The following is a 24,605-nucleotide window of genomic DNA, read 5'->3' on the forward strand; positions in this document are numbered from 1 at the left end:
TGAAACAATTGAGATAATACAGAGTTCATGCTTTGAAATTTCCATGTATACACTATTAAGCTGGCCCTTTGTGTTAATATAACATACCATATATTCAAATATTTTTCTTATAATAATAGACACACACGTATGTTTTATTTGATCCAACAATTAAAATTGGTTGTATTTAATACCAGATACCAATAATGACCTAAACCTACATAATATTTTTTTCCTATTTCCCCAAAGATATTTCTGTAGATACGCATGTTTAAATAAATGTTGCCAGTTTAATATGACTTACAGCATTGTTATAAATTACTTCAGAATAGGCCTTTAGCCTTCATTGTCACATATCTGCTTCTGAAGGAGTAGTTTTCAACCTCAGATATACATAGGAATCACTTTGGGAGTTTTCAGAAATTCTGATGCCCGGCTTATATCCTGATTGATTACCAGAACCTCTGATAGTGTGAACCACACTCCAAGATCTCTGTTGATTTCAATGCAATCAAATCTGCAAATCAATGACTTAAATTTGTAGTATGACTTTCAGATCAACAGTCGGGTAAGAACATAGAGCGGATGGGGTGAAGCCAGCAAAGGGGTAAGGGTAAGCAGTTGATGATCGATCTCCCAGTGACTGGGCATCAATCAAACCTCAATCCAACCATTTTTACTCAGTGCCTATTATCTGCAAAGCATGGTACTGCAAAGCATACACGAAAAGTACAAGACAAACACACACCATTAAAGTAACATAGGCTAGACTCCACTGTATGAACAACACTAGAGTTAAAAGGCAGTAGAGTATAACATTAGAGATGAAAATGTCAAGATTCTGAGGTGTAGAGGTAGAGTGAATTCATTTCCCAGCACTTTTTTCTTGGACCCGGGTCCCCAAAGGCCTATGCTTATTTCCACCTACAGGCATTCCCTTCTCCCTCCACATCTGCAATGCCTCGCCTCTAACTCTGCTACCAAGAGCCTCATGATCAAGAAGCCCTTGGCTTCCCCTCTGCGTTTGTTCTCACACAAAGTGTTCCTGAAGCCTTTGTTGCAGTTCACGCCTGCCTTCAGTTCTCTCTCAGTCTGAGCTTCTGCATCTGTCCCCAGCCCTTCAGTCTCTGGGCTCTGGTAATCACAGCATTGAATTTCCTTTTGAAGGGTGTGCTAGGCTTTAGACCACCAGGACCTCATCAGCCATCTTCTGCTAAGATCAGTTACCTGGAGAATGCTCTTGGCCTTGGCAGTGCAAGAGAATAAAGAATATGTAAAAAAAACCCCAAAACCTTCCTATGTTAATCATAAGAGCTTAGTTTTCCCTCTCATCAGTATGACAGTCTCGAGCCGACTGGAAGTAGAACAGAAACAATGAATTCTGTGTTAACATCACTAAAGTTATGTGAATAGCACATTACTTCTGAACCCTGGTTTGGTCTTTTAGAGTGGGCCTATCAGAGTTGACTTCCAGTGGAGATAAAATTGATTCCCTGTCACTGCAAGCACTTACAGCATGCAGGCCCATAATAGGGGCATGATAGATGCTGGCTGAATTGAATTCCCTAGTCTTAGAGAAATACTGTCACTGAAAGAGAATATAGTTAATTCTCATAAGACATGAAGTATTGCTTCCAAGTTCTTATTGACATATCTGAGTCGAGTGGATTAAAATACCTACTTGACTATACAATTAATGATCTGTGTTATTTTATTTCATTTTCCCATGCAGGTTACCAGGGCTGATTCCAGGCAGAATTCTGAATTCAGAAGACTACATCTTCATTTTCTCCCCTCGTGTGACCTGACACTTGTTCCTTGGTTAGAGACCACTGGGCTTTCCCCCTTTCTTCACTCCATCTATGTATACAAATGTTCAGGTCTGAATCCCCATTCACCCTAGACAATTCCTGCTACTTCCTCAAAATTGACTAATAAGATAAATAGTAGACAGACCATTTGTTTAATGAAACCCAATCTGGCTAATGTGTTCTTGGGAAAAGGTAAAAGCCCCAAATCCCCTTTCCTCAATAACTCAATTACACTTATTTATTATCTTCTTGATGCCACACCTTTGCCTAAACTCGAAGGAGTAATTTTTTTATAATGAGACTTTCAAGTCAGAAGAAAGAAAGTGAGGGTCTCTTTATAGAAAAGGGAAGGTGAAGGAAGGGAGTTAGTGTTGAGCAATTACTCTGGGCTGGTAACTTTGCTATAAGCTAAATACACATGGTTTCGTTAGATCTGCTGCACACCATCCAGTGAGAGAGGTGCTGCTGTTATCCTGATTTTACACGTGGGGAAACTGAGACTCCAGGGAGGTTAAGTGACCTCCCCAAGGTGAAACAGTGAGCAAATAGTGAAACTGGATCCACATTCTCTCCACTCTGTCTTCCTGTGTCCTGGAGCTGAACTGCTTTCCAGGTTTCAGAGTGAGGCCCGCCAGTGCTGTAAGGAATACAGACGAGGCCAAGCCTGCCATCTTCCAGTAACCAGTCTCTCTTGGTGCATGTGGGGCTCCCACCTGTGAGTCTTTGCCTGCCTTTACGGTGGGACTAGGCGCAAAGCCGAGCTCCTCTGCTTGACACGTAGCTGCATGCTGTGGTGCAGTGTGCCCACATGTGCTGAGGGTGTAGGAGGCACATGCCATGGAGCATTCACATCTGGCAGCTCTGTGTTGGTGCAGAAAGGACAAAAGGATCCGTGATCCTTGTTTTGGAGACTTTGAAAGTCAGTTAAAAGAAAGGCCTATCCTGGCTTTACTAGGAAGCTACTTTAGTTAAGCCTGAGGTTGCTGCCCATCCAGTGGGATGTGAAGCAGTGCATGCAGGGGCACGCATGCCATGTATGGCAGCGTTTGTGAACTCTAGAGCCCAAGCAGGGGCACGCATGCCGTGTATGACAGCGTTTGTGAACACTCGAGCCCAGGCACAGTGAGCACTTTCCCGAGGACATCATGGAGGTAGGGAGTCACGTCTTACAGCCTCCATTTATATGGCACTATCCCCAGCTCACTGTCACCACAGTTCTTCTGAATCTGCCAGGCACTCCTGTCCCCTCCCGGATTACCCTCTCATTATTCTCTAGACAGCAGTTGATTCAGGTTTTTGCTTTGAAAGTAGGTGAATCGTCAAACTTGGACAGCACCCAAATTCAAGAGAAGGGTGCAGACCACCCTGCTTATCTGGGGCTTCCCAAGCTCCTGTACCTCCTCTGTCTTCACAGCCCTTTTGCCCTGCCACACAGATGCACTATTGGACCTATCCCGCTGACCCCCGCCTGGTGACAATCGGACCTCACCAATCAGCTATTTGTTTTCACTTATGAAACTGCAATGACACAATATTTGCAATCTTTTGGAGTGTGTGTCATCTAAGCAAGCATGAAAAAAGAGAGTCATGTTTACTCTCTCTGTATCATCCTGTTTCCCCGACCCTTCCTCAAGCTAGTGGCCAGGCTTTTTTCCAAGCAGCAAAAATTGCTTGAAGTTTCTGCTCGTTTCAGAAGCTTAGTTTTGTCATTATTGCTGTTAAAACTAAGCTCAGAGAAGAGATTTTCCTGGGTGTTCTGAGAGGGAAGTTGGGGAGATGTTTGCAGAGAGAGGAATAGTTAGAATGTTGGTAGGGGCTTGTGGCTCATTGCTGGTATTGTCCTGGGGTGGGGACAACATTTCAGAGGCTTAGGTGCTCCCAGGCAGAAGCAGTAGGGTCTTGGGATATGAAGAAATTCTTTGGGTTAGGAGACTGGGCATCTCTGGTAACCAGAGCATATCAGTTACTAGAGGAAACTCCCAGATATCACATCACGTAAAAAAGATAATGATGGTGGCAGTGAATTAAATACTTACTGCATATTTAAGTGCCAGGCATTATCCCAAGAACTTTGTATGTAGCAACTCATCTAACTGTCTGATAACCCTGAGGTAGATGCTCTCATTATCTCCAGTGATTGTGAGAGAGGTTAAGTAAGTTACCCAGTGTCGCACTCTTGTAAGTGGCAGAACCAAGACACTACAAATCTAGGTAGTGTAGTTCCAGAACCTTCAAAGAACATCGTTTCTGACCTCTCTAAATGACACTGGAGACCTTTCATGAACTTGAGTTAGAGGTGGCAGCGAATAGGAGGAAGTTCCCACCACCTAGTGGGACAGAGATTTAGTTTCATTTAGGTTCTTAGAAAGAAAATAAAGAAATATGACACTTCTTGTATTCCTGGTTTGTGCACCAAGATTCAAACACTTTTCATATATAAAATAACTTATTTTCTAAACATTAGCATTACCACCAACAAACACAAGGGAGGAGTGGACTTCAGAGCACACGACTAGTTTAATCGTGCATACTTTGTTCTCTCCTCAGGCCTGCTGACTCTCCCTAGCTGTGTGGCTCTCTTAAGAGACCTCTTCCCACTGAGACCTACAGGGGAAGCACAGCTGGATGGGAAGTGAGCTGTGTGTCCCTGAAGATGATTGCCATGGCAACCCCATGAAAGAGGGCCGGGTGATGCTGCGGTGGGGAGGTGGGCGGGCCTCTGTAGAGACACGCACAAATGCATGTGCATCGATTAGACAATTCCCGGTGTTTTTCAGTATTTGAAATATATCATTATATTAAAACAAAATAAAACAAAAAACACCTTTTGAAGAAAATTCCCCTCCTTTCATTACCAGCTAGAGGGCATGATTTAGATAGTATTTTCCAAGGAGAAATGACAGAGGAGGGATAATTTAGATACTCCAGGCAGCTATGATTTCAGACTGGCTGGGAGCTGTGGGATGAACCGTGAGGGAGAGGGGGCAGCTACATGAATTTTCTTGCAATTCTTTGAATAGATCAGGTTTTTCTTACCTCTGTCTCTCTGTATTTGTTGGGCCTTTTGTCTTAAAATCTCTTTCTCTATGCTTCTCACCATGAGCTTCTCCTCATCCTTCATGCCTCAGTTCAAAGTCACTTCAGGCAGCCTTTCCTGACTACACCTTCTGAAGTAGGTCTCTTCCTGTTCTGTCTCTCAGGATCCTGCTTTGTGCCCTCCATTGTACTATTATAATCCTAAACATTTTATTTGCTTCATTTTTAATCAAGCTATTTATTTGATTGGATTTGCCCTCTCCCTGTTACCCTCCTGTCATGAAAGCCCCATGGGGTTAGAGACCATGTTTGTTTTACTCACCCCTGTACTCAGCACAGTGTTTAGCACAGAGAATGTCATTTTATCTTATTTGTTGGAGAGTGTATGAATGAAACTCCCAGGGCTCAGGCTTGGATATACAAATGCAGTTCCTGTTTCCTCCACGTGGTAGTGCTGCACTTGAAAAACGCCTCTATGCTTACATTCACTTTGCCTCAAGAGAATTCTTTTCCCATTACCATCTTGATTTGAGCCTTAGGCTTCAGCTCCATGGACGTTGACTCGGTTTGCTCTGTGTCAACCTGATTCTCCACCACAGCTTTTTATTCTGGTTTCGGCCATTTAAACTGCTTTTTCCTAACTTCTGCTGCTTCCATTCTTAACAAGAGCTCCTGTTGTTGTCACTTGACTTGACTGGGTCTTCCTTTTTTCCTCTCCTTTAAACTCCCTTAGCAGATGAGTTCCAACTAAGATAAAAGTAATTTAATTGAACAAAATTAAGCTATATTCCCACAAAAGAAAAACAAGAAGCAGATCCTGGCATAATTTGATATTAGGGTTTCAGTCCCAGGCAAGTTCACTCTGGATTTGGTGAGAGCAAATAACAATAATGGAACATTGCAGGTGAAAGGGTTTATACCAAGCTTTATTCTCATGGTGGCAGGTTGAGTGTCAGAGTCATGTCTGCCTTCGGCAAGTCAGCAATCAGTCTCCATCTCTGCAGAGCACTGGGCGGAGCTCTTTGTATAGTAACACCAACAATAATGGCTCTTTGCCAATGGGTGTGTAAGCATTAACCTAGTGGTAGGCCAATTACATCATCAAGCAAATTAGAGTCAGGTGAGGATCCTGGCCCTGGGACTTCCATTTTCCCTACACTCCATCCCTCCAGGATTTTCACTTTAAAAATCTATTATACACTCTCAGTCTTCCATGGTGGTCCCTGTGAGAGAAAGCTGGAGCATTGTAACCAGATTCCACAACAGCAACAGAGCATTAACAACAACATAGAGATAAAAAGTGTGGTACATTTGACAAAAATTATAATAACCCTCAAGCCTTAGATGGAGTGCCACCAAGTGGTCATTCCAGCTGTATTCAAACTGCTTCTACTCAGTTGAGTTAGGGATTTACACTTCCCACGGGAGGCCAGCAGTGGAAATGGTAGGGAGCTCCCTGCACACCCAGCAAGCAGCAGGTTTGCTAGGAGGCATGCCCAATCCACAAAGACATTAGAGATTAACCTTTAGGGTGATAAGACATATGTTTTAATGACACTAACATAGGCGACTCTTGACCATTAGGTAGGATGCATTTAAGAGAGTGGTCTTGTGATAGGACTGTGGCAGGAAGAGGGTCCTGTCTTGGTCTAGTATCCCATACTTTTACCCCTCTCTGTGGGAGTTATTGAGTGGTCTATGTATAGTGCTACTGGAGGTACATGTACTAGCCATAGAAATAAAACAAAACTCCCCAGAAAGATATTCTTACCTTCCAGCTGTTTAGGGTACACTACCATGATCCTTAGGGGTGACTTTGCTGTTACTCCAAGAATACACAGAAGGCCAGCATCCAGGTGTTGCCCCAAGGTGCCAGGTGGGCCAGCCATTGTTAGTCCATGGATTGAAATGTTCAAGGCCACATACACTGAAGGGAGTCTCCATGGTTTATTGTAGTCAGTGCTGGTAGCAAGATATTATTCTTGTGGCCAGATCCTGGCTTCAGTGATTTCTCCTTAGTTTATACTTGCAGTTGTATAGGGGAAGCAGCAACATGTATTAGCATGTTTACAGAGTTCAATGTCCCCTTCTGGGGCTTCTCACTCAAATGCTATAGCACCATCCATATGTGGACTGACAGTCTCCACAGACTATTGGTGTCTGACTTCAGGCTAGATTTTAACAAACCATTGTACCTCTCTATAATGCCTGCCCTGGTAGGATTATATGGTACACGAAATTTCCACTTTATTCCTAAGTGTTACACCCATTCTCATAGTGCATATTGAGTAAAATGGGTGCCTTACTCACTCTCAATTGCCTGTAGTCAGCCATAGGCTGCAAAGAGACACTGTAGTCTATTTGCCACCTGACAAGGGACATGAACCCCTTAGCTATCATCCCAGGTTGCTGTTGCTGTGGAACTACGTGTAAGTTCCTTTAAGAGTACCCAGTTCATTTCTTCCTGGCTTTACTGACTTCTCCAAAGGTCAAAGGCAGGCTCCACCAATGGACTACAGCCCACATTGTTTTCTGTCCCACATGCAACAAACGTTGATGTAACCATTGAGCCACACCTGAGGCAGGCTTTCCTTCTAGCCAATGTACCTGGCCAGTTTGTCTGCTTCACAGTTCCTGGGGATGCCAGTGGCAAATGGCCTATCACATGGCATACTGTAACTGCTTTAGTCTGACCAGAGGCCCATAAGCCTTGAGCCAACTCTTGCCCCCAAGGGATTGGTGACCAACCAACCAGTTGGCATGGTACCATGTCAGTAGCCACAGAGTTAAACCTTGAAAGATGGCCCAGCTGTCAGTGCAAGCAACTAGTGGGGAGGACTCCTGTCTGATCATGAGCCCTACTGCCTGCAACTCTGCCCATTGACTGCCCTTCCACTCACCATCTTCCATCCATATTGTCTAAGTCTTAGATGGAAAGCTACTTCCCTCCATTTTGGGGGCTGCCCATGACTGGAGCCGTCTGTGTGCCATGCATCAGCAAATATAGGGGTTCTTCCCTTCCAAAAAAGTCTCTCTGCTATTAATGGCTCTAAAGCAAATTCTCCATGCCTTTCACTGGTATATGTCACTTGCCTCAGTAAACATTGGAGTTCTCCAGGGGTCAGTAGAGTGTGATGATGCTGTAGGTATGTGCCCCACTTGGCCAGTGTAGGCATCTGTGCCACGCCACTCTGTGGCATTTAGGTCCAGTTCTGTACCCACCCCACAATGGGATAGGTGGTTATTACCTTTATCAAGGCCTTTCCAGTGATGGGCTCCATAGCCAGCAAGGCGAGGTACACAGCAGCCAATTGTTTCTCTGTTAAGGTGTACTGGACCTCTGCTCCTTTCCAGAGCTGTGACCAGAATCCAGTAGGTTGGCAAATTTGTACAAGCCGCTGACAAAAACCCCAGCCACAACCATCTTCAGTCACATGGGCATCCATCTCACAGGGCTTTGATGGGTCTATCATACTCAAGGCCTGCATGGCTTTGACAGACCATTTTGTTGCAGCAAAAGCAGATGTACATGTTTCAGGGCAGTCCCACCTGACACCCTTTTGTACCAAATGGTATAAGGGCTTTAGAATTTGTGATAAGTGTAGAATTAACACTCTCCAGTAGCCTAAAAAACCCTAAAACTCTTGTAATAATGCCACAATTGTAGGGGTAGGGAAGGCCTGGACTTTATCTATGACTGCTTCTGGGATAACTATAGTCTTACCTGACCAGATGACCCCCAAGAATTTGATTGACAAGCCAGGTCCCTGAACCTTTGTGCTGTACACAGCCCATCTTTTCTCCTGTAGATGTTGTAGCAGTCTAGGTGCTGCACCTTCTTGATTTGTAAAAGAATCAAAAGTAAGCATGATACCATCAACATAATGGTACAGTCACACTATTGGCAGTTTCTCCCATGCTGCCAAGTCCTGGGCTACGAGTCTGTGACAGATGGTGGGGCTGTGGAGGTATCCCTGTGGAAGGACATTGAAAGTCCATTGCCATCCTTCCCATGTGAAGGCAAACTGTTCCTGATTTTTCTCTGCTATGTCAATGGAAAAAGAAGGCATTAGCAAGGGTCACAACATAATTATTCCTAGTTCATGACTGAGGGTGTCCATAAGGGCTGCAATAGAGGAGACAACAGCATGCAGAGGGGGTATGACTTTATTCTCTGTAATCCATGTCATACGTCTCATACGTCAAGAGCCATTCAGCTTTTTTACTGGCCACACTGGGGAATTAAAAGGGGCTATGGGTGGGCTTTGTAATATCCTCCCTCTCCAGTTCCGGAAGGATTTCTCCAATTTCCTTATGCTCTCCAGGCAGTTTGTATTGTTTGGTATTAGTCACCCGCCAAGGCACAGGCAAAACTATGGGCGGGTGCTTTGCATGTCCCCTCAGAACTGCCTGCACCACACTTATCCTCAGTCTGAACTCACCTGTAGTGGTCTGCAACCATAGGCTTTGTAGGATGTCTGTCCCAAAATATATTTGGGGATGGGAGAGATATACACAGTATACTCCTTTGGGGGTAGATGCTATTCCCAGTGGTTTTTGTTTCACTCTGATAGCCTTACCCCTGTATCCATCTATAATGCTGAGGGTCTCAGGAAACCACTCAGGGTTGCCATAAATCAGTGAGCTTTCAGCATTTGTGTCTACCAGAGCCAGGACATGTTGTACATTCACTGGGGACCAATTTATTGATATTTCAACATGTAGCCTTGGGTCTCCACTTGGCCCCAAGGTGCGAGATTTGACCCTCCCCTCAGTCAGACTGTATCACCCAATCATCTTGTTGTGCAGGTCCAGGCAAAGCCAGCAGAGTCTCCAGCAGGAAGTATTGCAGGCGCATAGACCAGACTTGTGGCTTTGTCTCTGGCTTCTGTTTCTTGATCCTCAGCAGCCAGAACTGCTGCTTTGGCTTCAAATGTTGCCACAGCTCCAGCAAAATTCTTTGACTTCCCATTCAATTTCTCTTTGTCTGCTCCTGCCTTTATTAAATCAACCCACATCTGGGTCCTCATGGCCTTCATAGGGCCCTTTAAGTCCTTCCTCTCAGTAGAGGACTGCACTCCCTTCTGTGCCTGCACTGCTTCAGCCTCTCCCAAATCTTCCATATTATGGGCAACCCCATTTATGGGTTGCCCTAAGTGAGGGGAAAGAATGACTACTAGGGTCCAAAGAGGGCAAGAGAGCTGTTTGTAGCAACATATCCCTCATCCCCACAGTAAATAGCTCCTCATCCAGACCATAATTTACTGGGTTATAAATGGCATTTTTCATGCCTGACTCCTGTAACACCTGTTGGAGTTAATCTTACATCTGCCATCTAGTGGGGGAAATTGATAAGTCACCATGATTGGGCCATACAGTGTGAAGTGTGATCATTACTTATCCGAGAAGGGAATGGGTCCCAAGGGTCTAGTGTGCATTTTTCAGTCAATGCCACAGGCAAGATGAGTTGTCAAGGAAGCCAGCTTTCCCACGTCTGATCCAGACAGAATGATTCCATTCACCCCTACATCCCAAAGACGCTGGAGCTGCGCTGATATGGACTCCGAGGGTTTCTACTGAAACCAAGAGCCCAAATCCAGCAGCTCTGCCTGTATATAGTGGTACAACATGGAGGACTCCACGACCTGGGCTGGGGGCTGCACCTTTCCTGGAGGAGCCCATGGTTGCTGCATCTTTATTTTCTTGACTACAACTCAGTGGCATTTCAATAGAGAAGGGGTTGGTACCTCTGGAACCACCTCTACCTCCTTGCTCTTCTCTGGCTCCTTCACCATTTCTGGGGCTGATGGCAACTCTCTGGCTCCACAGAGCCCCTCCTCTGCTTCATCCTTTACCTTCTCCACAGTGCCTTGCAGCGACACCATCTCAGTCTTCAACAACTCTTTAACCTTCTCCTCAACACCTCACAGCTAGCATTCTTGTGCTGCCTCTTCTTGAGCATCTCTCAGGAGTATGTCCTTCTCTTTCATGGTCTTTGCCTCTTCCACAGAACATTACAGTGATGACTTCTTATTCTGCAAGGAATCTTTTACCTCCTCCACACCATCTCGCAGCTTGCAATCTTGTGCTGCCTCTTCTCGTGCTTCTCGTCAGGGTATGTCCTTCTGCTTCATAGCTTTTACCTCTTCCATAGCACCTCACAGCAATGCCATCTCATTCTTCAACAAATCTTTCACTTCCTCCACAGCACCTTGCCCCTTGCTCTTTTGCTGTCTCTTCTTGTGTTATCATTACATCCTTTAGTATCTCTGTAGCACCTCGCAGCAATGCCCTCTCAATCATCACCTCCTCTTTCATGACCTTTACCTCTTCTTGTGCTTCTCACAGTAGTGCGTTTACCTCCTTTATGGCCCTTTTTAACACTGTGAGGAACAGCCAGCCCACAGTTCCTGCTGCCACCTGGGCACTGTTTCTCCAAGGACCTCCCTGTTTTGCAGAGGGCCTTCTCTACTGCCTCAGGCATCACCTCCACCTCCCCCTAGTCTTGTGGGAGGCCTTCCTCTAGGAGGATCACCACCTTGGACTGTATGACCATATTCCCTAAGGGCAGCCTGCTGAAGTACCCTTCCCAGGGGGCAGCTTTTTCTGTTTTCAGTCTGCAGTGAATCCTGCTGACTATACCAAATGTTGCACTGGAAGATTTCAGCTCCAGGCAAGTTCACTCTGAATTTGGTGAGACCAAATAGCAACAGTGGAACATTGTGGGTAAAAGGGTTTATACCAGGTTTATTTTCATGGTGGCAGGTCAAGTGTTAGAATCATGTCTGCCTATGGAAAGTCTGTAATCTGTCTCCATCTCTGCCTCCAGGCAGAGCACTGGGTGAAGCTCTTTATATAGTAACACCAATAGTAATGGCTCATTGCCAACAGGTGTGTAAGCATGCGCCTGTGCAGTAGGCCAATTATGTACTCAAGTAGTTTAGGATCAGGTGAGGATCCTGGCCATAGGAACTTCCATTTTCCCTACAGTAACTTGTTTTAATTAAACAAATTAAGAAAATACACAAATTAGTTTTTCAGTTCCGTACTCCAATTTGAGGCTTAAAAATTTACTTTACTATGGTAACTTTTGAAAGTTTCTCTAGAAAAAATATCTACATTTGCATAATATTCTCTAAGGACCTTAGAGTGCCCAGACTTTCTAAGTCAATTTATGTGATGAGAACTATGCCTAAAATGTACTTATTAAACCTCCTCAGTAGTTAGAAACAGTGACACTGGAATCAAGGGAAGAATTCAATCCTTATCAGGAATCCCATGGCTTTCACAGAAGAGACTAAAGTCTTCATCACTAAATGCCTTCATTCTAAGAAAGGTATTCGGGATTTTGAACTTCATCCAAAAGGAAAAGTCCTCCCGAAAGAATACAACTTCCTCTACTTTTTGATTGACACCAGAGCATTTCTATTTTTGTATCTGAACTATCGTCATTTTATCTGCTTGCTACCTAGCTTCTGAGCTCTTTCAACACCCTCTGCCTCAATCAAGAATAGAACTATCCTCAGAAATTTATGCTTATCTTAGTTGGTGTCCCTTCTGTGCATCAGATGGAGGCTTTACATTATGTTTTTGGGGAGCAGGTGGGAGGAGCAGCTGGCATGAGAAGTGAGCAGCCTGACAACACAGTAAAATTGAGAAGAGTGTGAGTGTGAGTGTGTGTGTGTGTGAAAAGAGAGCAAGTGCAACAACATGAACATTTGCCCAAGAATTGTAAACCTTGCAGTCTGTTCTCCAGAGTTAGCAGTCCAGTAAATGTGCCAGGTAAAAATGAGACCCCAGACATTGTGAAAACGAGAACAGTAGAAACTTGGATTGATACTAAGGCAAAGGGATTCATCATAAATTTCAATGGTATATTATGATATTATATCCTTGTTTCTTTAAGAAATTATAATTACATTTAAATTTTTCATTTATTCTCTGACTATTTGTTGTACCCTTATTCTGTGTCACCTCCTGTCCCAGTCTCTGAGTATGGCCATGAACAAGTCAAAGACTCGGCTTTTATGGAATTTACTGATTTTCTTTAAATGAAATAACACTGAGACTATTTTGGATCTGTAACTATTGCTTTTACACAATGAAATAAATATCACACCTTCATTCCAAGTTTCAATTATTAATTATTTTAATAGTTGGTCTGTTGCAACAATGCCTTTTATAGAGCTATTTAATTTAATCCTTCAAAATTTATCCAGCATATTGCCTGAGATTGAAAGTCTAAATATCCTTCCAAATATTTGTTAGCTCAGGATGATACATGTATATGGAGATTATAAACTGTAATTTTATCTTTTTCATTGTGTGAACATTTCCTTTTTCTTTTACTTCATTCAAACATAATTTTAATTTGAGTGGGTAATATATGAACATTTGATAATATTAAAAACATGCACAATGGTGTGAATCATAAGAGTAAGTTTTCCCTACTTCTCTCCCAGCCAGATTCTTCTCCCTGGAGGCAATCTATCTCATGAGTTTCTTATGTATACTTCAAAAGATATTCATTACATAAACAAATATGTATATATATATATTTTTCTTTACTTTTTCAAACACAAAAGGAATTACAATACGTATAGTTTTATACATTCATTCATTCAACATTGTGTCTCTTTTCATTCCATAGAAATGTACTTATCAGTACATAGAAAGTTCCTTTTTACAGCTGTATAGGATTCCAGTGTATAAATATACTTGTATTTTATTTAACCAGTTCCTATTGAGGGACACTCAGGTTCTTTCCAATTTTTAAAACAATGCTGCAGGGAATATCCTTGTACATGCATCATATGGAAAATGTTCACATGTATTGTAGGATAAATTTCTGGAAGTGGAATTTCTGGGCAAAAGTTTTGTGCACTTGTACTTTTGATATATATTGTTAAACTTCTCTCAGTATAAACTGTACTAACACTTAACAATATGTAACTAGCTATTTCTTCAAAATAGGTAGTTTTCCCAAAGAATATATTATCAAAGATTTTTATTTTTGTCAATCTAATAGGAGGGAAATGATACCTCTTAGCAGCAGCTTTAATCTGTATTTAATGTGCTATCACTTTAAATGGTAACATTCACTTCAAATGATCTCTTTTTTTTCTTTGGCAGTCAACATAATAATACTAGCTCCATGTTTAAATTCCTAGACTTATTTTGGTGAGAATCAATGTTACTGTCAGTGTTTCTATTGGAGGTTCTCTATTCATTGCCCAGTTGATTGCAGTTTGTTTCTTAATATTATCTTTCAGAAGGACTCAGGGAGAAACATATTTTTGAGTTTTTGAAAGTTCCCAAGTGTTTTCTGTTATTTTTTTTATTTGAGGTTTCTTCGGTTGGGGATTAAATCTGGGTTATATTTTCTTTCTTGAGGATTTTTCACTTATTTCCCAATTACTATTTTGTGCCGAATGTTGTCGAGGAGAAATCTGAATTGAACCTGAAGTCTTCCCTTTATAGATGGCTTGCTCTTTCCTGTCTCAACCCCTAAAGAATTCTTTATTTGAAGTCCTTCCATTTTACTTGGATATTTTGGGTGTTAAGCTTTGTGTGTTAATTTTTCCTAGACAAAGTTATCTTTCAGTTTTTAGAATTAAATCTTCTTTGATTAATCTTTGTGCTCTGATTTATAATTTTAAATTTTAAATTTGTTTCTCTTATTTAGAGACACTGAAGACCTTTGGTGGATCTCCTCAATCTTTCATATCAGTCATTTTCTCTGCATACATTTTTTTTGCAGTTTTTTCCACTTTTCTCATTCCTATCTTCTATGTCCCTTATTTTGTTCCAGAAGTGTCTTGCTGCATCAAAATGAGTCTTCATTTCTGTGGTGGTTTGTTTTCTTGTTTCCTAAGATTTGCCAGGTCATTTTCATCTTTTCCTGGTATTTGCCAACATTTTAAAACTCATATCTTTGTTTTGAATTCTTGTTTTTTAAAAGTCTTCAGTACTTCTTTAAGACTTTTTTTTTAATGTCATAGAGGATTCTGGTTGCAATTTCACTTGGCCTTGTGGCCATGTTTATCTCTTGTTTGAATTTTTGAATTTCATGTGTGATTTTCCTTGTCATTTTCTTCCTTTATTTTTATTTATTTATTTATTTTTTTAGAGGGCATCTCTCATATTTATTGATCAAATGGTTGTTAACAACAATAAAATTCAGTATAGGGGGGTCAATGCTCAATGTACAATCATTAATCCAATCTTCTGAATTAATCCAATATGCTCCAATCTTCTGAAGCATAACAAACAAGTTCTTACATGGTGAACGAATTCTTGCACAGTGAATAAATTCTTACATGGTGAACATTAAAAGGGCATTCATCACAGAAACTTTCGGTTTTGATCACGCATTATGACCTATAAACAATCAGGTCAAATATGAATATTCGTTTGATTTTTGTACTTGATTTATATGTTGATCCCACATTTCTCCTATTATTATTATTATTTTTATTTTTAATAAAATGCTGAAGTGGTAGGTAGATGCAAGATAAAGGTAGAAAACAGTTTAGTGCTGTAAGAGGGCAAATGTGGATGATCAGATGATCAGGTGTGTGCCCATGGACCAAGTATTAATCCAGGCTAGACAAGGGCAGCAAGACATCCACGGATGCAGAAGATTTCTCTCAAAGCAGGGGGGGTGAGGTTCTGAGCCTCACCTCTGTTGATCCCCAAATTCTCACCTGATGGCCCCCCTGCGACTGTGCCTGTCTTAGGTTGTTCCTCCCTTGAGGAATCTTACCCGTCTCTGGCTAACCAGTCATCTTCCGGGGCCATACAGGGAAATGTAAAGTTGGTAAGTGAGAGAGAAGCCATATTGTTTGCAAAGGTTAGCTTTTTACTTCTTTGCAGATTTATGCCCTGTGGCTTCTATGCCCAGCACTTGTCTCGAGGTATCTTTACCACCTGGAGGAATTATGATACTCGGTAAATTCGATATGAGGCACGAATTCTATTTAAGGGTTGTAATTAGGAAGGAAGAAGAAAAGCTATAGATGTAGCATATGAAGGAAACATGGGAGGATTGATTATTTCTTTGACATATCTTCTTGTAGAGTACCTTAAGTATGTATAGGTTTTAAACTACTAACTAATTTGCACACACATATTAACATAATAGGAATACGGTGACATAAACAAAGCAAATCTATAATTACCATCCATCTCCAGTGAAGCCAAGAAAACCATTTAAGCACCCTAGGCATTTGTGAAAATTTATCTATGATATGATGGATATTGTCCAACTGTACTTGAACCATCAGACAAATTAAAGCAGCCCATTTCTGGGATCTGTTCACATCCCATATGTTCTTTTAACCATAGATAGTCTATAGTCATGAGATTTTGCAGTGCTACAACTTGCACCCCTCCAACTCCTGGTTGAGTTCCAACAGTACAGATCCGGTCAAATTCATTGTCTCACTGTATGCACATGCCAGCCTAGACATCTCCCTCCTCCTTCTTATGGCAAGTCCAGGAGACGGTGGGCTGGATGCAGCCACAACCGCAGCATCGTCCGGATCCCTGTGGAGGCTTTTTGATGATCATCCCCCGGCACAAGTCCCCCAGAGAGTGCTGATGCCGGAAGCTCCTCCTCATATTGTATCTTAGTTCATTTTCTGGGTATCCAAGCTAGGCCTTGATCTTCTGCATAGAAACAAACAAACCCTTTGCCCACACTTTGACATGCCCTCTATACCACTGTGCAGAACTCATTGGAGGTCAGCACACAATAACCGCTTTTTTTTTTTTTTTAATTAAGAGAAAGGAATATTATCAGAAAAAAGTACCTCCATAGCTGATCATCTGACACCCTTTAAGTGATCAACATTAAGGATATTTAAAGCATGCGTTGATCTTTGATTTACCAATAGTTTTATCCTGTTAAGGAGTAATCCCCCTTTTCTTTCTTTCTTTCTTTCTTTCTTTTTTTTTTTTAATTTTTAATCTACACTTACATGAAGAATACTATGTTTACTATGCTCTCCCCTATATCAGGTACCCCCTAACAACCACATTACGGTTACTGTCCATCAGCTTAGCAAAATGTTGTAGAGTCACTACTTGTCCTCTCTGTGTTGTGCAGCCCACCCTCCCCTTTCTCCCTCCCCCCCATGCATGCTAATCTTAATACCCCTCTTCTTCTTCCCCCCTCTTATCCCTCCCTGCCCACCCAACCTCCCCAGTTCCTTTCCCTTTGGTACCTGTTAGTCCATTTTTGGGTTCTGTAATTCCACTGCTGTTTTGTTCCTTCAGTTTTTCCTTTGTTCCTATACTCCTCAGATGAGTGAAATCATTTGGTATTTCTCTTTCTCCGCTTGGCTTATTTCACTGAGCATAATACTCTCCAGCTCCATCCATGTTGCTGCAAATGGTTGGATTTTTCCACTTCTTATGGCTGAGTAGTATTCCATTGTGTATATGTACCACGTCTTCTTTATCCATTCATCTACCGATGGACATTTAGGTTGCTTCCAATTCTTGGCTATTGTAAATAGTGCTGCGATAAAGATAGGGGTGCATCTGTCTTGCTCAAACTTGATTGCTGCGTTCTTAGGGTAAATTCCTAGGAGTGGAATTCCTGGGTCAAATGGTAGGTCTGTTTTGAGCATTTTGATGCACCTCCATACTGCTTTCCACAATGGTTGAACTAATTTACATTCCCACCAGCAGTGTAGGAGGGTTCCCCTTTCTCCACAGCCTCGCCAACATTTGTTGTTGTTTGTCTTTTGGATGGCAGCTATCCTTACTGGTATGAGGTGATACCTCATTGTAGTTTTAATTTGCATTTCTCTGATAATTAGTTATGTGGAGCATCTTTTCATGTGTCTCTTGGCCATCTGTATTTCTTTTTTTGGAGAACTGTCTGTTCAGTTCCTCTGCCCATTTTTTAATTGGGTTATTTGTTTTTTGTTTGTTGAGGTGTGTGAGCTCTTTATGTATTCTGGACGTCAAGCCTTTATCGGATCTGTCATTTTCAAATATATTCTCCCATACTGTAGGGTTCCTTTTTGTTCTATTGTTGGTGTCTTTCGCTGTACAGAAGCTTTTCAGCTTAATGTAGTCCCACTTGCTCATTTTTGCTGTTGTTTTCCTTGCCCGGGGAGATATGTTCAAGAAGAGATCACTCATGTTTATGTCTAAGAGGTTTTTGCCTATGTTTTTTTCCAAGAGTTTAATGGTTTTATGACTTACATTCAGGTCTTTGATCCATTTTGAGTTTACCTTTGTATATGGGGTTAGACAATGGTCCAGTTTCATTCTCCTACATGTAGCTGTCCAGTTTTGCCAGCACCATCTGTTGAAGAGACTGTCATTTTGCCATTGTATGGCCATGGCTCCTTTATCAAATATTAATTGACCATATATGTTTGGGTTAATTTCTGGGGTCTCTAATCTGTTCCACTGGTCTGTGGCTCTGTTCTTGTGCCAGTACCAAATTGTCTTGATTACTATGGCTTTGTAGTAGAGCTTGAAGTTGGGGAGTGAGATCCCCCCTACTTTATTCTTCTTTTTCAGGATTGCTTTGGCTATTCGGGGTCTTTGGTGTTTCCATATGAATTTTTGAATTATTTGTTCCAATTCATTGAAGAATGTTGCTGGTAATTTGAGAGGGATTGCATCAAATCTGTATATTGCTTTGGGCAGGATGGCCATTTTGACGATATTAATTCTTCCTAGCCATGAGCATGGGATGAGTTTCCATTTATTAGTGTCCACTTTAATTTCTCTTAAAAGTGACTTTTAGTTTTCAGAGTATAAGTCTTTCACTTCTTTGGTTAGGTTTATTCCTAGGTATTTTATTCTTTTTGATGCAATGGTGAATGGAATTGTTTTCCTGATTTCTCTTTCTATTGATTTGTTGTTAGTGTATAGGAAAGCTACAGATTTCTGTGTGTTAATTTTGTATCCTGCAACTTTGCTGTATTCCGATATCAGTTCTAGTAGTTTTGGAGTGGAGTCTTTAGGGTTTTTTATGTACAGTATCATATCATCTGCAAATAGTGACAGTTTAACTTCTTCTTTACCAATCTGGATTCCTTGTATTTCTTTGTTTTGTCTGATTGCCGTGGCTAGGACCTCCAGTACTATGTTAAATAACAGTGGGGAGAGTGGGCATCCCTGTCTGGTTCCCGATCTCAGAGGAAATGCTTTCAGCTTCTCGCTGTTCAGTATAATGCTGGCTGTGGGTTTATCATATATGGCCTTTATTATGTTGAGGTACTTGCCCTCTATTCCCATTTTGCTGAGAGTTTTTATCATGAATGGATGTTGAATTTTGTCAAATGCTTTTTCAGCATCTATGGAGATGATCATGTGGTTTTTGTCTTTCTTTTTGTTTATGTGGTGGATGATGTTGATGGATTTTTGAATGTTGTACCATCCTTGCATCCCTGGGATGAACCCCACTTGGTCATGGTGTATGATCCTTTTGATTTACTGTTGAATTCTGTTTGCTAATATTTTATTGAGTATTTTTGCATCTACATTCATCAGGGATATTGGTCTGTAATTTTCTTTTTTGGTGGGGTCTTTGCCTGGTTTTGGTATTAGGGTGATGTTGGCCTCATAGAATGAGTTTGGGAGTATTCCCTCTTCTTCTATTTTGTGGAACAGTTTAAGGAGAATGGGTATTATGTCTTCTCTGTGTGTCTGATAAAATTCCGAGGTAAATCCGTCCGGCCCTGGGGTTTTGTTCTTGGGTAGTTTTTTGATTACTGTTTCAATTTCTTTGCTTGTAATTGGTTTGTTTAACTTTTGTGTTTCTTCCTTGGTCAGTCTTGGGAGGCTGTATTTTTCTAGGAAGTTGTCCATTTCTTCTAGGTTTTCCAGCTTGTTGGCATATAGGTTTTCATAGTAGTCTTTAGTAATTCTTTGTATTTCTGTGGAGTCTGTCGTGATTTTTCCATTCTCATTTCTGATTATGTTGATTTGTGTTGACTCTCTTTTTCTCTTAATAAGTTGGGCTAGAGGCTTATCTATTTTGTTTATTTTCTCAAAGAACCAGCTCTTGGTTTCGTTGATTTTTGCTATTGTTTTATTCTTCTCAATTTTGTTTATTTCTTCTCTGATCTTTATTATGTCCCTCCTTCTGCTGACTTTAGGCCTCATTTGTTCTTCTTTTTCCAGTTTTGATAATTGTGATGTTAGACTATTCATTTGGGATTGTTCTTCCTTCTTCAAGTGTGCCTGGATTGCTATATACTTTCCTCTTAAGACTGCTTTCGCTGCATCCCACAGAAGTTGGGGCTTAGTGTTGTTGTTGTCATTTGTTTCTATATATTCCTTGATCTCTATTTTGATTTGTTCATTGATCCATTGATTATTTAGTAGCGTGTTGTTAAGCCTCCATGTGTTTGTGAGCCTTTTTGTTTTCTTTGTAGAATTTATTTCTACTTTCATACCTTTGTGGTCTGAAAAATTGGTTGGTAGAATTTCAATATTTTGGAATTTACTGAGGCTCTTTTTGTGAGCTAGTATGTGGTCTATTCTGGAGAATGTTCCATGTGCACTTGAGAAGAATGTATATCCTGTTGCTTTTGGATGTAGAGTTCTATAGATGTCTATTAGGTTCATCTGTTCTAGTGTGTTGTTCAGTGCCTGTGTGTCTTTACTTATTTTCTGCCCGGTGGATCTATCCTTTGGGGTGAGTGGTTGTGTTGAAGTCTCCTACAATGAATGCATTGCAGTCTATTTCCCTCTTTAGTTCTGTTAGTATTTGCTTCACATATGCTGGTGCTCCTGTATTGGGTGCATATATATTTAGAATGGTTATATCCTCTTGTTGGACTGAGCCCTTTATCATTATGTAGTATCCTTCTTTATCTCTTGTTACTTTCCTTGTTTTGAAGTCTATTTTGTCTGATATTAGTACTGCAACCCCTGCTTTCTTCTCACTGTTGTTTGCCTGAAATATGTTTTTCCATCCCTTGACTTTTAGTCTATGCTTATCTTTGGGTTTAAGGTGAGTTTCTTGTAAGCAGCATATAGATGGGTCTTGCTTTTTTTATCCATTCTATTACTCTGTGTCTTTTGATTGGTGCATTAAGTCCATTTACATTTAGGGTGACTATTGAGAGATATGTACTTATTGCCATTGCAGGCTTTAGATTCGTGGTTACCAAAGGTTCAAGGTTAGCTTCTTTAGTATCTTACTGCCTAACTTAGCTCACTTATTGAGCTGTTATATACACTGTCTGGAGATTCTTTTCTTCTCTCCCTTCTTATTCCTCCTCCTCCATTCTTCATATGTTGTGTGTTTTGTTCTGTGCTCTTTTTAGGGGTGCTCCCATCTAGAGCAGTCCCTGTAGGATGCCCTGTAGAGGTGGTTTGTGGGAAGCAAATTCCCTCAGCTTTTGCTTGTCTGGGAATTGTTTAATCCCACCATCATATTTAAATGATAGTCGTGCTGGATACAGTATCCTTGGTTCAAGGCCCTTCTGTTTCATTGCATTAAGTATATCATGCCATTCTCTTCTGGCCTGTAGGGTTTCTGTCGAGAAGTCTGATGTTAGCCTGATGGGTTTTCCTTTATAGGTGACTTTTTTCTCTCTAGCTGCCTTTAAAACTCTTTCCTTGTCCTTGATCCTTGCCACTTTAATTACTATGTGTCTTGGTGTTGTCCTCCTTGGATCCTTTCTGTTGGGAGTTCTGTGTAATTCCATGGTCTGTTCGATTATTTCCTCTGCCAGTTTGGGGAAGTTTTCAGCAATTATTTCTTCAAAGAGACTTTCTATCCCTTTTCCTCTTTCTTCCTCTTCTGGTATCCCTATAATACGAATATTATTCCTTTTGTATTGGTCACATATTTCTCTTAGTGTTGTTTCATTCCTGGAGATCCTTTTATCTCTCTCTATGTCAGCTTCTATACGTTCCTGTTCTCTGGCTTCTATTCCTTCAATGGCCTCTTGCATCTTATCCATTCTGCTTATAAATCCTTCCAGGGATTGTTTCACTTCTGTGATCTCCTTCCTGACATCTGTGATCTCCTTCCAGACTTCATCCCACTGCTCTTGCATTTTTCTCTGCATCTCATCCCACTGCTCTTGCATTTTTCTCTGCATCTCATCCCATTGCTCTTGCATTTTTCTCTGCATCTCCGTCAGCATGTTCATGACTTTTATTTTGAATTCTTTTTCAGGAGGACTGGTTAGGTCTGTCTCCCTCTCAGGTGTTGTCTCTGTGATCTTTGTCTGCTTGTAGTTTTGCCTTTTCATGGTGATAGAGATAGTGTGCAGAGCTGGTATGAGTGATGGCTGGAAGAGCTTCCCTTCTTGTTGGTTTGTGGCCTTCTCCTGGGAGAATAGCGACCTCTAGTGGCTTGTGCTGGGCAGCTGTGCGCAGACAGGGCTTCTGCTTCCTGCCCAGTTGCTTTGGGGTTTATCTCCACTGTTGCTGTGGGCTTGGCCTGGCTGGGGCTGTTCCTCCAAAATGGTGGAGCCCCGTTGGAGGGGGCGCGGCCGGGAGGCTATTTATCTCCGTAAGGGGCCTCTGTGCTCCCTGCTGCCCAGGGGGTTAGAGTGCCCAGAGATCCCCAGATTCCCTGCCTCTGGTGTAAGTGACCTGTCCTGCCCCTTTAAGATTTCCAAAAAGCACTCTCCAAACCAAAACAACAACAGCAGCAATGAGAGAGGGAACAGAAAGGAAAAAAAAAGGAAAAAACACGTGATTTTTTTTTTTTTTTTTTTTTGTCCTCAGGTGCCGGTCCCAGGCACCCGCTCACTGGTCCTGCTGCCCTGTCTCCCTAGCACCAGGGTCCCTGTCCTTTCAAGGCTTCCAAAAAGCACCCACCCACCGGTCCCGCAGGGAAGGAACGCTCGATATTCTTTGTCCTCAGGCGCTGGTCCCAGGCACCCGCTCACCAGTCCCGCCGCCCTGCCTCCCTAGCACTGGGGTCCCTGTCCCTTTAAGGCTTCCAAAAAGCCCTCGCCAAAAAGAAAGAAAAAAAGGGGAAAAACACGCGATTTCCTCCGTCCTTAGGTGCCGGTCTCAGGCACCCGCCCAACAGTCCCACAGGGAAAAACGCGCAATATTCTTTGTCCTCAGGCACCGGTCCCAGGCACCCGCTCACCAGTCCCGCCGCCCTGCCTCCCTAGCACCGGGGTCCCTGTCCCTTTTAGGCTTCCAAAAAGCACTCGCAGAAAAGAGAAAAAAAAAAGGGGAAAAATGCGCGAATTCCTCTGTCCTCAAGTGCCGGTCTCAGGCAACCGCCCACCGGTCCCGCAGGGAAAAATGTGGGATATTCTTTGTCCTCAGGCGCCGGTCCCAGGCACCAGCTCACCAGTCCCGCCACCCTGCCTCCCTAGCACTGGGGTCCCTGTCCCTTTAAGGCTTCCAAAAAGCACTCGCCAAAAAGAGAAAAAAAAAAGGGGAAAAATGCGCGATTTCCTCCGTCCTCAAGCGCCGGTCTCAGGCACCTGCCCGCCGGTCCCGGAGGGAGAAACGCGGGATATTCTTTGTCCTCAGGCACCTGCTCACCGGTCCCGCCACCCTGCCTCCCTAGCAACGGGGGCCCATCCCTTTAAGGCTTCCAAAAAGCACTTGCCAAAAAAAAACCCCTCCGCCGGGAGCCGGGGGGAGGGGCGCTTGGGTCCCGCCGGGCCGGGGCTTGTATCTTACCCCCTTTGCAAGGCGCTGGGTTCTTGCAGGTGTGGATGTGGTCTGGATGTTGTCCTGTGTCCTGTGGTCTCTATTTTAGGAAGATTTTTCTTTGGTATATTTTCATAGCTCTATGTGTTTTTGGGAGGAGATTTCCACTGCTCTACTCACGCCGCCATCCTGGCTCCACCCTCCTATTTTTTTAAATGCAGTACCTTAGTATAGATCTGGTCTTGACGCATTTTAATTATTGGTAATGTTTGAATGAGGAAGGTTGTTGGACCAGTTATTTGAGGGGAATTTGTATTATGGAGTAGTCAGGGCTGTATTTCAGAGATGCAGGCTTGCAGGAATGATATATCTTTGAAATTACTCATTCAAAACCAACTCCTCTGTCTATTCTGTCAGGAAAGTTCCTTAACAAATGCTTGTAGGGTTTGTACTTCAAAGTTTCCCACTTAGTTTGGAGAACTGTGCTCCATTTGGTTTGTCTGAGATACTTCCTTGCGGGTGTTTTCTTCTTCCCATTCCTCCAACCTTCAGAGACTTCGATAGTTGAAAGAGACAAAATAGAATTATTGTTAGAGATAAGGCTCTGTAGCCAGATTGCTGGGTCTTGGTTCCTGACTTCTTTATTAACTGCAAGCCAAGTAACCTGGGCAAGTTGCTTAGCTTTTCTGTGCCTCATTTTATTCATCTCTGAAAGGAGGCATAATAGTACTGACCTTACAGGGTTTAAGTGAGTATAAAAGGCATTAATACATGTAAGATGCTTCGAAGTGGTCCAGGCAAAAAGGGAAAGACCAGTTTTATTGCCATTTAAAAATAGGAACTATACAATGAATGGTTTCCTTCTGTGCTGTAGACTTGTTGCTACCCTTCATTTTCCATGCTTCGTCCTGTTCTGCAGTGTTTGGAAAACATTTCCATTTTGGTTGAGAAGCTATTAGGACATAATCCTTTAATTTGTCTAGACCGACAACTTCCAGCTGTGTTGCTAAGCAGAGTCTGTGGATGGTCGGCAAGTTATCTATAAAAGAGAGCTATTCATCCTCAATTGATTTTGAATCTCCTTAGAAGTTCAAGCCTCTCTCTCTTTTGTTCATCTACTCTGTTTTCCAGTCATTCTCTTTACAAAGAAGTTTATCTTCTCATTAA

The 24,605-nt window shown here is 42.1% G+C and overlaps 1 long non-coding RNA gene across 1 annotated transcript in view; it reads left to right on the forward strand.

The window, feature by feature from the left end:
* The window catches only part of LOC118973580 (uncharacterized), a 37,959-nt gene extending 33,477 nt beyond the window's left edge, over positions 1-4,482 (forward strand). The window contains exons 2-3 of the long non-coding RNA XR_005062992.2: positions 1,712-1,859; positions 4,338-4,482. This is a non-coding gene — a long non-coding RNA (uncharacterized lncRNA). The remainder of the gene's footprint in view (positions 1-1,711; positions 1,860-4,337) is intronic.
* Positions 4,483-24,605: the final 20,123 nt, after the last annotated feature.

This window comes from Manis javanica, chromosome 3, assembly GCF_040802235.1.
Source record: "Manis javanica isolate MJ-LG chromosome 3, MJ_LKY, whole genome shotgun sequence".
NCBI classification, from domain to species: Eukaryota; Metazoa; Chordata; class Mammalia; order Pholidota; family Manidae; genus Manis; species Manis javanica.